This window comes from Ceratotherium simum, chromosome 20 (assembly GCF_057802395.1).
Source record: "Ceratotherium simum simum isolate JZ-2026a chromosome 20, ASM5780239v1, whole genome shotgun sequence".
NCBI lineage: Eukaryota > Metazoa > Chordata > Mammalia > Perissodactyla > Rhinocerotidae > Ceratotherium > Ceratotherium simum.
This window is the reverse complement of record NC_141919.1, coordinates 52,541,712-52,557,505: the sequence shown is the minus strand read 5'-3', so window position 1 is coordinate 52,557,505 and position 15,794 is coordinate 52,541,712. Positions and strand designations below refer to the sequence as shown.

The following is a 15,794-nucleotide window of genomic DNA, read 5'->3' as shown; positions in this document are numbered from 1 at the left end:
CGTCAGAACCGGTTGTGGGTAGAAGGAAGCACGTTAAACTCACTGTCAAGAGCCTTGTAACAATGAAAGCCCTCAGAACACGGCCGCCTCAGACATTGCTGGGCCCGCCCTGACGTGCCCCGTGAAGTCTGCCGTTCACCTAAGGGAGAGGCCACCTGGCGGATTCCTGGGGCCTCCTGGTCACCGGCCGGCAGGAGCGTCTTGGGTTGGTGACTGGGAATACACAGCACAGTGAACAGGATTCTGTTCCTGGGCAACTGCACAGCGAAATGGGCGTGCCCCTGAGTGGCTGTCGGTCCTTAGAAGGATCAGGCTGCAGGCGAGGTGGCGAGAGGTTCCTGTTGTTGACAGGGCCCCTTCCTTGTACAGGACCAGCCTTCTGCACCTGGGAGGAAATCGGAGCGCCCACCAGCTCCTCTCCCCTCTGCACTCGCGCCTCCGGCTTCCCAGGCCCACCCCACGGACCGGGTCCCCGCGCGCTCCGGCCGCCGCTGCCCTGCCCGGGGCGCACGGGGCGCTGGGGCATTGGGGGCGCACAGGGCGCTGGGGCCGCTGGGGGCGCTGGGGCCATCTGGGCGCTGGGGCGCACGGCGGCGGGGCGGGCCCGGGGCGGCGGGGCGCGGCGGCCGGGAGGAAGTGCGGGGCCTGCCCGGGCGCGTTAAGGAAGTTGCCCAAAATGAGGAAGCGCCGCGCGCTGGGCGGCTGAGGCGACTCCGGCGGCGAGAGAGCGAAGAGGAGCGGACGGCCCGGCGCTGCGCCCCGAGCTGTCCCCACGGACGCACAGCCCGCCGACCCCGGAGTCCCGCGCCCCGCCCTCGCCACACCTGGCACAGGTAGGGGTGGCCGCGCGCTCCCTCCGCCCGTGAGAACCCGGAGGACCTTTGGGCTGGGGCGGGCGGCGAGGGAGGAGGCGGCGGTGCTCCTCCCGGGCGGGTTTCTGTGCGCCCAGCACGCGGGGCAGGTACGCTCAGGGCCTTCGGCCTCTGAAATCAGGGAAATTTTGATGAGATCATTCGGATAAAATGATAGGCTGTGCCAGCTTTTCTCCTAAGCCTAGTGCCTCTCGGGGTTCGGCTCCGGCGCGGGGCGCGGGGGCTGGGCCTGGCCCGGGGACTGTGCGGGCCGGGACTGCGGGAGCCCGGCGAGCGCGCCCAGTGCGGAAGCGGCGGGTCCCGGGAAACGCGAGCGGGGATCCGCGGGCGCAAGAAACTCGTCCCCGAAAGAGCACATTTTCGTTTGGCCGTGCTTTACATAAATCCACTGGAAAACTCCACTGTATTTAGCGATGTGACTCAATGTAGAAATGTTCGTATGCCTGCAAAGGTTTTTATATACATTTCTTTTCCTACAGAAAGAAAGAGCAGTTGCATAAAAACGTGCAACTCTCTGAACCACTACTAAAATTTACCATGATTCCTCTTTTTTCGGCGCATTTTCATGGTAAAGTAACTTAATTACCCAGTGAGTGGCTCGGAGAGCAGGAAAGCTTCATGTAGTAAAATGAAAATTTGAGTTAAATATTTTTTTAGCAATATGGCTCCAAAACCTGAAACCCACCTAAATAATCGTACAAATGCTATTCATTTTTTTGGTCGTTTGAATGTTCTGGAACGAGAAAGACAATCATTGGAGAAGTTAGAGTTTGAGTCTTTTTATGTTGGAAACGGTGTTGCAAATTATTTTCATGAGTTTGCCTGACTCGCCAAAGGTTCCATTGCACCTAGTAACACTGTTCACTGGAGGAGTCATTCTTTTTCTTAAATCCCCGAAGCATTTCAGCGTGTAGTTTAAAGAGCTGGAGATGTCCCACATCTGAATCTTCACATTAAAAAAAATTAATTATGTGGTGACTGAGAATTTCTGGAAGAAATGGAATTGATTCTAGTATCTGATTTCTTTGTTTTAGTAAGAACAAATTTATTGTTATTACACGGGCAGCATTTTAATTAAATGCAGTTAAATTTATCGATGTGCCCCCACCCCCCAAAAGCCCAGATGGTGCATGGATATATTTGTATTTGAGCTAAAAGGTTTTAATACTTGTAAAGTATTAGATGTTTTAAGTAAGAAATCTCGGTTGAAATTATTTTATCAAATCATTTTGTTCTATCTATACATTTGATGTATTTAGAGAAATTTTGCAGTAAAATAGAAATTGATTTGTATTATTCTCTGTATTTGGAGTGCTTCGATATTAAGATTTTATGAATAGTCTTAACAACTAGAATGTTTTTAATGTTTTAAGCTGGGATAAAAATGAAGTGTATACTTTAGGTCTTTACCTTTCCTGAAGGATGAAATTGGCAGAAAGATCATTTTGCTAGATTTGCATTTCAGAAATAACTCACCATAGCCTTCTCTAGGCTCATATTTAATATTCCAAGTGTAGGTCTGATTTCTCCGTTTTTAAACCAAAGACTTCTTAGTAGGATACCACTTATGCAGCACATAGCATGTCCATGACCATTATCCAAAATCCTTGTGCTAAGATATGTTTTGGAATTCGGGATTTTTCAGACTTTAGGATTCAAATTTAGAATCTAAATTTCAGCGTTGAGAAGGACGTTTCTCAGAATGCAGAGAGGTGCGCATGCGTCCTGACACCATGTGCGCCATCCGTCTTCAGCGCGGTCTCAGCAGCACCCCGCCGTCTCACCCATTAGTGTTTCTGCGCTGACCGTGTGAGTAGTCTCGCTAAGGGGAATAAAGACAGCCTACAAATAGCTGCGTGTCAGCCTAGGGCAAGTGTGGTCACTAAATGAGCTTCCCTAAAACTTACCCCCAAACCCTGTTTTTCAGAGCTTTTTGGAGTTAGGGCCCAGGGACTGAGCCTATTAGATCCCATCGAGCTGACGTTTGCTTTTGAAAGCGAGTTGCATTTCTGTTGCCAGAAAGTCACACTGTCCAGGGATTAGATGAGCAGTTGCCGCCTTTTCAGGAGCCCTGAAATGGCGAGACCTTCCTGACTTTTCAATGATAGTGGCCCACATGGAGATCCTCCGAGTGAGGATGGATGTCTCATCCTTATGGAGGTGCTTTCAAACAGGAACCGTACTCACAGGGGGTCTCGTCCCCCCTTACAGCTGCCGTGTGTCCTTGGGAGAAGTACTGTTTCAGAGCCCTGCGGTGGCTCTGTCTGTCAACTGTGCCTGAGGGATGGCGGGCTCTTTTATAATCTGAGCTCATTTTTGCTTCCTCAACTTTCACTGTATAGATTATTTCAATTATCCGCAAACTCACCTCTTCTCTCCCCGTTTGCAAGTTTTAACATTTTCCTCCACTTCTGGATTGGGTTAGCTGTAAATGAGTGGAGAAAAAAATTAGGAATTTTGGCCTTTGGGGAGAATTTTTTTAATTCTTTTGAAGCAATTGAAATCAAAAGGCAGAGTCTTAAAGAGAGATTGGAGTTAAACTGACTGACTTTTAAATTACGTCTGGTCATCTCACTCTTCTACTTTGGATTTGAACAAGTTACTTCTTTTTCACTTGGAAAAGGAGGTGTTTGTTTTTTGTTTTTTTACTGAGCAATTGGGGGAAGATAAGAAAAAACTAGGCTGATTGGACTTTAAAGGAAGAGTTCATTTCTTCATTTTGATATAATAGCAGAGAAGCTTTCTATTAGCTTATAATTGTGTCTGACAAAATGTTAGCTTGCGTCAATTTGAAATTTTTTTGGCTTTAAGAATTCTGTATGGGGCCGCCCCGTGGCTTAGTGGTTAAGTGCGCGCGCCCCACAACTGGCGGCCCGGGTTCGGATCCCGGGCGGGCACCGCCGCACCGCTTCTCCGGCCATGCTGAGGCCGCGTCCCACATACAGCAACTAGAAGGATGTGCAGCTATGACATACAACTATCTACTGGGGCTTTGGGGGAAAAAAGGAGGAGGATTGGCAATAGATGTTAGCTCAGAGCCGGTCTTCCTCAGCAAAAAGAGGAGGATTGGCATGGATGTTAGCTCAGGGCTGATCTTCCTCACACACACAAAAAAAGAATTGTGTAAAGCTTGCCCTATGAATCTTGGAAGGCGGTTGAATTGGAATCTTAAGTACAGTCAAATTTAGCCACGGCCAAAGTTACCAGTAGAAAGAAGAATATTTAGTTTATTACAGTAAGTTTAGTGAATCGACTCTTGATTCTTTTATTTCTGGGAAACCACGTGTTTATTTTTGAAGGCTGCCAAAGTCTGATGGTGGGAGGAGGAAGGTGAGGATGATTTAGAATATCTGCCGTACCTTGATTACTGAGGGGGGTGTACTGGAAGCTGTCATGATGAATTGTATCTGGTGGGTAGCATCCTCTGTCCTGGGGGTACCTAGCTCTGCCACTGGGGTCCTGGCTCCTGAAGCTGGTGGCAGCACCCCTCACTGCTGTACTGGAGCACTGGAGGGGAGCACGGATGTGGGAGAGTGCTGGGCATCCATGCTGAATGTGAGATGCCTTGATCTGAGCGGAGGCTGAGCAGACAGCAGGATCCACAAGCAGAGTCCGGGGCTGGTGTCGGGGTAAGTACAGGCCGGGCCTAGATGCGGTCAGTGGGAGAGTGCAGAAGGATGGAGGAGGGCCTAGGGCAGTGTGTTAGGAAAAGCCACATTTGTATGTTGGTTTGTTTCGTTATATTCCACATGGCTACAAGGAGCCTTGGAATGTCCAACGTGTGACCGTGTCCTTTCTCTCGCCATCTGTCTGTCTTAGTTGATGAATCAGCATTCTGTCCTGGTCATCCTGACAATTTATTAAATCTATCCATTTTGGTTGAATTGTCATGGAAATGTTTGGTGCAACCAAAGTTAATTTGTCTTTTTATTTAATTTTACTTTATAACAATACTTCCTGTCCTCTAGTACTGCTCCCTAAAAGCAATCTTTTTAAATTTTTTTAGCTATTTCTTCTAGAATTCTCCTCCTTACTTCCTGATAATATGCTCATTTGCTTGTTTTTTTTTTTTTTTTTTTTTTTTTTTTGCTGTATCAGTTTTAGACAGCGTCTGCCGACTTCCTACTCTGAGAGAGGAGCACTTGGCAGTCCTAGCCTCCCACACTCAGGGTGACCCTTCTATATTTGGGGTTAAGATGCCTTTTGGTGTCTCCTCTGCTGTGATCACATTTGCTTCTGCAGCAAGGCGGATATTACAGTTCCCTCTTCTTCCTTGTACCCCGTTGCTTTTCCTGGGGTAAACTCTTGTTTCTGTGTTTGTTCAGGTGGCCTTCTGCCTATTATGATTGTCTCCTGACTCTCTGACTCTCTTAATAGCTAAAACCTCCCTTGACTCAAACCCCACTGAGTCAATATACCAAGCGATCTATCAGTTTCATTTTTCTCTCTTTTTTTCTGGAAACCTCCATCTTCTTGCTGCGGTCTGACAGTTTCTCTTCAGTCCGACTACACACGTATTAATAACTGAAGTGTGCTTTAGGGAGTTGGCTGACAAAGTACATCTTCTGGGGTCTTAACATCTCTTCTCAACACTCATATACCTTGTACATCCATTGTCGTGATCATTGAAACCTCACCTCCAAGCTTTTTATTTCTATGTTATTTATTTGTTTCTACATTTATTATTTTTTGTAGCATAGGACTTTTATAATTTCTTCCATCAGGACATATTCTGTGTCATGCTTAGTGAAAGATTATTTTTAACTCTCGTTTAGCAGTTGGCATCTACATTTTAATCTATCTCAGTGTCCCCTCTGTATTTGCTCTGACACTGACATTTTATTATCTGATTGATGGGAATGTGTGTCTTCCCGGGAATGAGGAGTCCCAGGCCTTTAATCAGACCGCAGGCCTGGATTCCCTTGATTTCTGAAGCAGAGGCTGTGCGATTTTAAATGGTGTTCCCAGGGAGGCTTTCCTTGCTCTCACCTTGCTCAAGGTGAGAAATGCTGGACAGACGGAATAAGGTGAGTAAGCTGGATGATGGTTGTGGGTTTCCTCAGGACCGCCGTGCCCGTGATGTTCACAGAGAGGGCATGTTAGTGCGTTCTCACACCTCCGTGGCCATGGGATGCATTAATTCTTGGAGCTTCTTGGGGACTGGGGCTCCTGAGTCCGCCAGGTGACCTCCTGCTGCTCTTTACAAGATCCTTAGGCTTGGCTTGGGTGGAGGCAGAATGCTGTGGTTCTTTTCGTCTTAAATGCTCAGACTATTTGAATCATTTGATTGCTATAATGCCTCAAAGTCATATTTACTGAATATTTTTATTGACAGTGTTGAGAGTAGGGGGCTGAGGTCCCATTGGGTTCAAATCCCACCCTGTGTTTTTAAGCTACTCTTTTAGTCTTTGTCACTGGAGCAATCATGGGGTGTTCATTGTTATGCACAATGGAGACCACGACCACGAGTGCAGTGCGGTACCTGGCCTGTGGTTAGAACTGACGTAACCGTCACAGCCTCTCCCAGGTGGGGGCCCCTGGGAATCCGCCCCCGCCATCTTGGATGGAGGCTAATGACAGCACTCCCAAATGGGCCAGGGATGACTAAGGACCATTTCTAAAGTTAGTTTCTCTGACCTCCAAGGTGGAGAACTTTCTATCATTTTCTTTTTGAAAGTGTTCAAGTGCATAACTGATGCACAGGTACATATCCATTAGTGAAGAATTCAGACAGGCCAGGCAACATCGAAACCCTCCTTGACACCCCCTTCACTGTGGGAGGGCAGTTTGGTGTGTTTTCTTCCCGTCTTTCATACTCCACATTCACAAGTGTGTATGTGTGTGTATTTTCAGAAGGTACAGTGTTGGCATATGGGCGTGTGTGTATGTCTTCCTAATACTGATAACATTCTGCAACTTTCTTTTTTTAATCCACAACATGCCAGGGTTGTGGGAGCTCTTCTTATCAGTGATCATTGCATTTTATTCTACAGAGTGGAAAATATGATCGTTTATTGATAGACATTTGGGATTATTCCCCTAATCTTTAATATTATAAACACAGCTGCAGTAATGCACTTTTTCTGTCATTCTTTCCCTCTTTTACCCTTTGCACTGTGTGTCATGAAAGTGTCAGGTTAATCTTTATCTCAAAGAAGATATTCAGCCCTATCCATCCTGTTATTCAGTCCGTCTATTGAGTCTTTTAGATTTTAGCAAGCAGATGGTTAATTTCCAAGGAATGTAGTAAATTCTTTATTTTGTAATGACCCATTAGGCTCCTGCGTTTTTATTACTGGTCCCAGTGTGGACATTCTCTTACTTGCTCCGGGACCTCTGTCTCCTTTGGCATCGGCTCATCTGTTTGCTCATTTGGTGCCTTCCTGCATGGGATGGCTTTCCTGATGTGCTGGTATTTCTGGGAGGTGTGCAGGTCTTTTTTTTCAAGTGTCCTAAGAGTTAGTCTTTCAAGATGCATTTGTTGTGTGGCCCTGTCCCCCATGAGATAGGAGGAGGGTGAGATGCAGGATGAGCCAGTTGACCAGTGTGTCAGGTGCAGGGGCTCCCTGTTCTTTGGGGACACGGCCTGCACTGCCTCTCTGAACGCATGTCTTTTCTGCAGAGGGCCTGCTGTTGCTCTTAGGGATGTGGGCAGCTGAGGAGTTGGAGAGGCTTGGCTGCCTGGCTGTTCCTCCCCCATGCCACCCAGGATCTGTCATTTCCAAGGCACCACACCCTTGGGGCTTCTCCCACCTTCCCAGCCAGCCCCTGCCACCTGCACTTGGGCTGCGGTTTCCCTCTTCAGTTTGAGCCCATCTTCTATGCAGCTTTCCAGAAGAGCGATAGTCTCCAGTCCACTGGTGGTATGCCACGCTGCTCCCCAGCGTGGTTATGGATTTATATTCCATGTTATTCTTTTTAACGCTCTTTCTTTCCTTTCTCTGCATTTATAGTGGCTGCATATGCTTGAAGCGGAAGTCCACCACTTCCTTTATTTTTTTTAGCAACACCAATCAGCTGATGGTCATAGCTGTGAAGGAGGTGACAGCGAGGAGGAAGGAGAGGAGCTCACTAGAGCAGGGTGGGTCGCAGGCTTGGGGCTTCTTTGGTCTGCACTGTGGCCCTGGGTGCTGGGCCGGCCAGCCTGTAGCTGAGGCAGGAAGTATGCTAAGGAGAGGGCTGCATTGTCAGCTTAATACTGATTACTAGGAAATTACCAGTCCAAAAGCATAAAATTCTTAGAAGCATTTTAAGGATGCATAGGATGCTAAAGGCGGAAGGGATCTTAGGGACCATCTAATTCAACCCGCTGAGAAGCAGTGAGGCCCACAATGGTGAGCTGACTTGTCCAACCACAGAGTGATGGTCCTGGGATTGGAAGCCTCAGACCTAGGTGTTTCTAATCCAGGATCAGAATTCTCATCTGCTACTCTGATAAGGAGTTTAAAAGGATCTGCTGTCGGCCTAGTGATGAGAAGATTTAAAGTCCCGTCAATGGACACCAGGAAGCCTGAGAAGGCAGAGGCATGAGCTCAGTGTGACGTGTCGATTTCACTCTTTTACCAGTCGTTACAGAAAACTTATTATCTTTAATGGTTTGGTGTTGAAAAATTAATTCCATAGGAATTGGGAAAAAAATCTGAATCAATGGGAGGTTAATAAGAGAACATCTGATGCTTTTGCACGTCTCCTTTCAACGCAGATTGAGCGTACTTCCAAATTCACCATCTGCAGTGAACTAGAGTCATGTGGGAAGCTGGTTTGAAAGGATGCACCAAGCCATCGTTTACGCATCAGGCCTTCACATCTGAGGCTGTCCCCACACAGGGCAGAATTGCTTCTTTCTGCATGTGTTACTGCCTCGAGAGTTGGGAGGGGAAGTACAGGGTGTCCTGATGGGCTGGAATAGAGCAGGGGGAGAAGGAAAATTTCAAACTCAGTTCCATTCCACTGTGGAAACAGTTGTGATAAAGGGGGATTTCAAAGGTTCAAAGAAAGGCAGCTTGACAACTGCGGAGAAAGGATGCTTTCTAGAAAGAAGACAGAAAAGTCATGTACGATTTCCCCAAAGGAGCCACCAATGTCTGCAGAGATATGTGCAAGATATTTCTTCTAGCTTATCTCCTCTAAAAACACTCTGGAAACTATGTCAGTAACCATTCATAGAGGAATGGTGTGGTAGTTTGCAAGAGTCACTGGAACAAAGTACCAAAGACTGGGAGGCTTAAACAAGACACATTTGTATTTTCTCACGGTTCTGGAGGCTGCAAGTTCAGATCAAGGTGTCAGCAGGGTTGGTTTTTTCTGAGGACTCTCTCTCTTTGGCTTGTGATGGCGTCTTCTCCCTGTGTCCTCACGTCGCCTTCCCTCTGTGTGTCTGTGTCCCAGTTTCCCCTTTTATAAGTCATATGGGGTTAGGGCCCACCCTAATGACCTCATTTTAACTTAATTGCCTCTGCAAAGACTCTATTTCCAAATAAAGTCCCATTCTGAGGTCTTGGGGGTCAGCACTCCAACATATGATTTTGGGGGACACAACAACTCACCCATAACAGGCGGTTAAGTGAAGTCTGACCTCTCCTCATAGCACGTGCTGTGCTGCCATCAGGAACACGAGGGAGCTCTCTGGGCAGCCTGATGGAGAGATGTCTAAGCTGAGGTGAGCATCGTGCACAGGTGGTGATGGAACATCGTGTGCATAAGCACCAAACAGAACTAAGCAACTTAAGATGCTTAAGATACAGTTTTTCTTCCGCCTTAGTTGGGCAGAAAAGTTTTTAAAAAGAAACATATGAGAAGACCCAGAGAAAAAATGAAAAATAAAGATGATGAGAAGAGACAAAGTCTACAAGATCTTAAGGCAAAGCTTCAATGGAGAGGGAGCAACAGACCCAAATGCTGAGTGGAAAATCAGTGCAAGGCACAGACGGCATCTCCCAGCAGCCAGAGGAGGGCACATGGCTTCTTAATCAATGGTCTTGAGAAAACTGGCTGATAATTTGGGAAAAATAAAACTTTGCTTTTTATACCAAAATAAGTTCCAGGTTGACCAAAGAATAAAACTATAACAGTGAAATTATACCAGTACTAAAAGAGAACTCGGGTGGGTTTTTAAATAATTGTGGAGTGAAAAAGGCCTTTCTGAATATGATAGAAAATATGAAACCATAATAGAAAGAGTGCTGAGTGTGATTTCCTAAAATTTTAAGAAGTCCCTGTGCAAATGAAAAATATATGTGAATAAGTGAGGAAAAACCCAGTAAGATATATTTATTTTCAAAGCCTGTGGGAAAGGACCAATAGCCTTAATATGCAGTGAGTTCTTTCAAATCAATGAGAAAAATAAACACAGTCCAATAGAAAGATCAGTTAAGGACATAAGCAGGCAGTTAAAAATGCAAATGAATCAAAAGGGCAGGATATGCTCTGCCTGTCTGTAATTGAGCATCGATTTACGGGTTTGCTGGGGGACGGGGTGTGGGGAAGGGGGACACTCCCACAGGTGGGCACTGGCAGGGCTGTTGGGCAACAGCTTCTGAAATTTAAACACATGTGCATTGACTCAACGATTTCCCTTTTAGGAACTTATTACACACGTAAATTGACAAAAGTGGGGAAATGTATATGCATACGGTAACTCATTGCAACATTTTATTTTGTAATAGCAAAACAAAAGAAAGGAAAAAAGAAATACATATCAGGAGGGAGACTTGTTAAATGAATTATGGTGTATCTATGCACTGGAATCCTATGTGGTCTTTTTAAAAATATAGAATCTTTGTGGACCAAAATATAAAGATGTCCAAGTTATATTCAGTGAAAAAGCAAGATACATTACTATGTATGTTTTAAAAACACATACATGCACATAATGGTGTAGGCCACATTGCATTGCTGTTTACTACATAGAGATGCAGGTCGGCCTATACAGGTGTGTGTGTGTATAAATATGCAGAGCCATCTGGAAGCAAAGGCACCAAACTGAGCAGCAGTTACCTGGGGAGGGCAATAGAATCAATTTGGAGAAAAAAGTGAAATGTACATATTCATTCTGCATACAGAAGCTTGCAGTGATCCTAATAAAATAAGAAGGTTTGCTTGGGTTGGGGGAGTAAGTAGGGTGAGACCAGGAAGAGAATTAATTCAGAAGCAAAGCATCCATCATGGCTGTTGGGCCCCTTCTGTCTCCTAACAAAGAGTTGGGCCTCAAGAAGTCAGGTGGCTTGCCCGAAGTTGTACACCCGAGGTTCTCCACCGTGCCTGCACACAGCTGTCCCCCGAGCTTGCCCTTGCCTCACCCACTGATGCCCCTGCCACCTCCAAAGATTCTGATGTGGTCTGGCGTGTGGCCTGCCTTTGAATGTTTATTGTTAAGGCCTCCCACCCTTCCCCTACCAAGTGCAGGAGCTAAGGCTGAAAACCACTGGTTTAGAACGAGTTAATAGGATTTTATAGCACACGAGCACATCTTTAAAGTGTGTGTGCTGGGTGTGGTGACAGCTCTTTGTGCCTTTGATTTTGGAGACTCTGGGCATGTTAGATGTTAGAGTGATGCGTCCTCGTGTGTGTGTGTGTTGGGGGGAGTAAGAGAGAGCAAGACAGGGAGAACTCACGTGCCTTTGTGTTGCGAATACCCCGTTCCTTGGAAGCCTGGTGCATAAGGTCTGAGGTCTGTGGGAGTTCAGGAGGAGGGCGTTGGGTGAGAATGCTCAAGTGTGCGCCCACACTGTGAGCCTCGTAGGAGATGAACGCACATAAAATGATCCTCAGGGAAGGAAGGCGGGCACTGGTCTGGTAGAAAAACCCACCATAACAGTTTCTACACAAGATGTCGAAGTTTGGATGGTTTCCAGCTTTAGGATTCGTTTTTAGCCTTGTTCCCAGTGCACTGTACTTATTTTCTGCTGGATAGTTTGTCGTCTGCCTGTGTCCTGTGAGATGGTTTTTTCTCACGAGAAGGACGTGAACAGTGTCGCTCTGGGTTGACAACTGGGGCCATGGTTTCTTGGTGTCTGTGGCTTGGCTTCTGGGCCCCAGGGGCTGCAGCAGATGGTGACGTGGGGACTGCTCTCTGTGGGCCATTTTAGGACGGTCTGTGCTGTGCCCGCCCCTGCGCTGACTGCCCGTCTGCACTCACACGGGGAGCCCCAGGGGCTCATTCTGTGCATCCGTGTGTATACTTTGTCATCAAACTTCTAGGACGGGGCTTTAAACGTCCAGTTCCAAGAAGTGGCTCCAGAGCTCTCTCTGGGGCAGCATGGTTGGTGGAAGCAGACCAGGCACCAGGTCTGGATTCGGTCACTCCTTGAAACTGCTTAGACCCCCGCTACCTCATCTGCGAAAGGTGGCTTCCATACCCCCCCCGGGTGGTTGTGGGGCTCCGAGATGCTCTGTGCAAAGCTACAGGCAGACTGGCATGCAGAGAACAGGCCCCTGCAAAGTGGAGGTGAGTGGGTTAAAGACACCAAGGAGCTCATAGTCTCTGGTTACCTGGGGATTGAAAAAAGGCATCTTTTATGGGCAAAATGGTTTCAGAAGACATTATGCGAGGGTCACAGAAACAACAGTGTCATCTGACGGAAGCAAGCCGTCTGTTCCTTACGGACACATTTGGGAGCCCCGCTAGGTTTTAGCCAGCGACACTTAGGGAGTGTGTTTTCCTCAGTGGTCTCCTGTCCCCAGTCATTGGACAAGGACACTCCCCCCAGGAGTTCATGGCATCACTCTTACCCTGAAGCACTAAAACACTTTGGGACACTATTTTGGTCCTTGTCATGTACTTTTAAAATGTCTAGCTGGGGACCACGCCGTAGACCTTTCCATATGCTCCATGCTCCCAGCATGGCACCTTCTTGCCCCTGTGGGCACCTACAAGTTCCTTCCTCACGTTGCGGTGTGTCAGATATGACTTGGATACAGTAAACCGGGTATGTGGAGTAAAATGTGTCTCTCCTAAACAAAAAGAAAACCTAGAGCCCCAGGTTTGGCCCAAGTAGGAGAAACGTCTAGAGAGGAGAGGTGTCTGGACCACACAGCAAGCTCCTTGGGATGAATTGATGCGATTCCCTTTGTCAGCCTGCTGTCCCATTGGGTTGGTCCCAGGGGGGTGCTGCATGCTGCTCCACCTCTGACACCTGGCCCAGGTGAGGACAGATGGCCTTTCCCCAGCTTCCCGCCAAGAATCTAGAACTGTGCTGTTCAATACGTTGCCACCAGCCACAAGTGACCATTTACATTTCAAATACTTTAAGTAAAATTTAAAATTCAGTTCTTGGTAGCCACATTTCAAGGGCAGTAGCCACACGCGGCTCATGGCTCTGTGTGCGGCAGAGCAGAACAAGCATCTCCATCATCGCAGCACCATCTGTGGGACAGGTCTAGAACATCATGTTATACCCAAGCCCCTCGCTGTCCTTCCTGGGGAGGCGTGGGCGATACCAGCTTCTGTCCCCTCCCACCTTTCCTAGCCCTGATGCTGCTGTTTGGAGAGTGCATTGGAACACTCGCCATTTTTCCACGTGTGGACCCCAGGTGACTCTTGGTTCCTTAAGGGGCTCTGACCTTGAGAAGTGATGGTGGCACCAGGACGCCCTCACCCTTCACATGAGACCTTGAGTCTTCTCCACAGATCTGACCTGGCCCTTTCGTCCTCAACACACCGACAATCTCCTACTCAACACAGCAGCCTCCCCCGACACACACACACACACACACAGATGCACACATGCATGCACACACATGCATGTGCACAGTACACACAAGCATGCAGCCACACAGCCACATATCACATACACACAAGCACACGTGCATGCCTGCACACATGCACACATACCAACCACGTGCATACAGCAGGCGCACACATATGCACGACACATACGCACGACACATACACACAGCATACACACACCATGAAGGGCTAGCTTGGTGAGAAGTTAGTAATGGGTCACAGAGGGACTGAAATAGTCCCCATTGTGGCCTTAGAGCAGTCTGATGGGAGCCCAGCCTTGGAGAAAGTCACTGATTGATGTGTCCTTGGGTAAGGCACACTTGGTTCCATATAGTTTCTGAAAGAATAAACTAGTTTTTTGTTCAAGAGGTAATGGAGAAAACCTTAGTACTTGTTGATTTCTCTGCAGTTAAAATAAAACCAGTATCATTTTCTCAAAATATTTGGAATCTGAGGTTCTGTCCACTTAGAAAGGAAGATTTGAAGAGGGAAGGTGGTCCTTGTTAAGGCATAATGAAGACAATGTAATGCTGATTGCGTGACCTGTTCTGTTTTCTCAAATACAAGAGAAGACTTTTATTTCTGGGAATGTGCATCCTGGGCTCATCTGAGGACTCGGAGAGCAGGGGAAGGACTGGGCGGGCTGAGAGGCAGGTGCATCCTGTGGAAGCCCTGCCAGCAGGCGTGTGAGGGTGAAGGTGACGCCGGGTGGGACCTGCCCGAGCTGGGCGCCTGCGCTGTCCCCGGGGCCGGAGCTCAGCCTCATTCCCACTCTGGGCGGTGGGTGACGGCCGTGCAGTGGGCTGTCTCTGGAATTCCTGTGCTGCTTAATTTGAGGAGAGATAAAATACCGCAAGAGAAGCCATTTGGAAGCGTTTGCGAATTATAGAACTTCCTTTCATGATTCAGTCTGTCATCAGGAAGTGTAGCAACGCGCTCCTCCTAAAGTCACCCTCGCACCCCGGCTAGCACTTAAGCGCCCTTGACGAGAAGGGACACGGGCAAGGTTCTTTCACCTGAATTACTGTGTTAGCAGGATCCTTAGGTCTGATAATTAGTGTCTGTGCGGAGGGGATTTGTTTAACTCAAAGCATTCTCCCGAATGATGCCTTCAGTAGTACTTCTGTAGGGTTCTGGGTACAACTTCGAATTCTTCGCTCCACTCTGTACATTTTCCCCTCAGTTCCGGAGCCCGTGTTGCTGCTCACTTCAGTCATCAGCTCTGTCTGGATCAGTTTAGAGGCCCAGAACCTTCCATAGAGGCAATGATTCTAGAGCAGTGATTCTCCGTCCTGGATGCACCGAGATTCACCTGGAGAGCTGTAAAAAATGCTCATGTTGGGGTGGCATAGTGGTTACGTTTGCCCGCTCTGCTTCGAGGGCCCGGGGTTTGCAGGTTCGGATCCTGGGCACGGATCTATGTGCTCATTAAGCCATGCTGTGTCGGCGTCCCATATAAACTAGAGGAATATGGGTATGGATGTTAGCTCAAGGCCAATCTTCCTCAGCAAAAAAAAAAAAAAAAAAAAAGAGGATTGGCAACAGATGTTAGCTCAGAGCTAATCTTCCTCACCAAAAAAAGAAAAAACGCTGAAGTCTGGGCCCCACCCCTGGAGGTTCTGACTAAGTTTGGCTAGAACCCTAGCACCTGCATAGTACTTTAAACAAAAAGGTCATTCTAACCTGCACCTGGGATGGAGAATCACTGCTCTATTCAAGTGCCCAGGAGCATAACAACTAAACATAATGTGGTGTCTTGCGGTGGGGCGGGGGGGGGTCCTGGAAGAGGAAGAAAAAAAAAGACATTAGGTAAAAACTAAGGAAATCCAAAGAAAGTAATAAAGTATGGGCTTTAGATGATAACGATTCTATTGGGGAGGAGTGTGAAAAATACATATTCTTCTCCTTCTGCATTCCAAACCTGCACGGAATAACAGAGACCTAATCATTTGAGGCAGAAGTAGTTTAGGACTACTCAGAGCTCCTGGGGAGACACTATGGAGAGGATGCGTGCTGCGTGTCAAAGAAGGAGCACCGGGGGCCCTGAGGTTGTTGGTCTCTAGTGATTTGGAGTGAAATGGGGTGGACTGGTCTAGGGACTGGAGCACCTGTGGGCTGCCTTAGAGTGGAGTTGAGCAATTGGGTCTCCTGTCTGAATAAGACTGTAGTCACGTCTCAGTCACTCACTCGTTCAT

At 47.5% G+C, this 15,794-nt stretch overlaps 1 protein-coding gene across 3 annotated transcripts in view; it reads left to right on the top strand.

Moving 5' to 3' along the window:
* The first annotated feature begins 660 nt into the window (after nucleotides 1-660).
* The window catches only part of SYK (spleen associated tyrosine kinase), a 91,240-nt gene continuing 76,106 nt past the window's right edge, over nucleotides 661-15,794 (top strand). For 2 of the 3 annotated variants that reach the window (XM_087444772.1, XM_004428315.3), the window contains exon 1: nucleotides 666-833. The gene's annotated coding sequence lies outside the window, so the exon portion shown is untranslated. Of the gene's footprint in view, nucleotides 834-15,794 lie in introns of all 3 variants that reach the window. The other variant, XM_087444773.1, reaches the window with a different exon arrangement.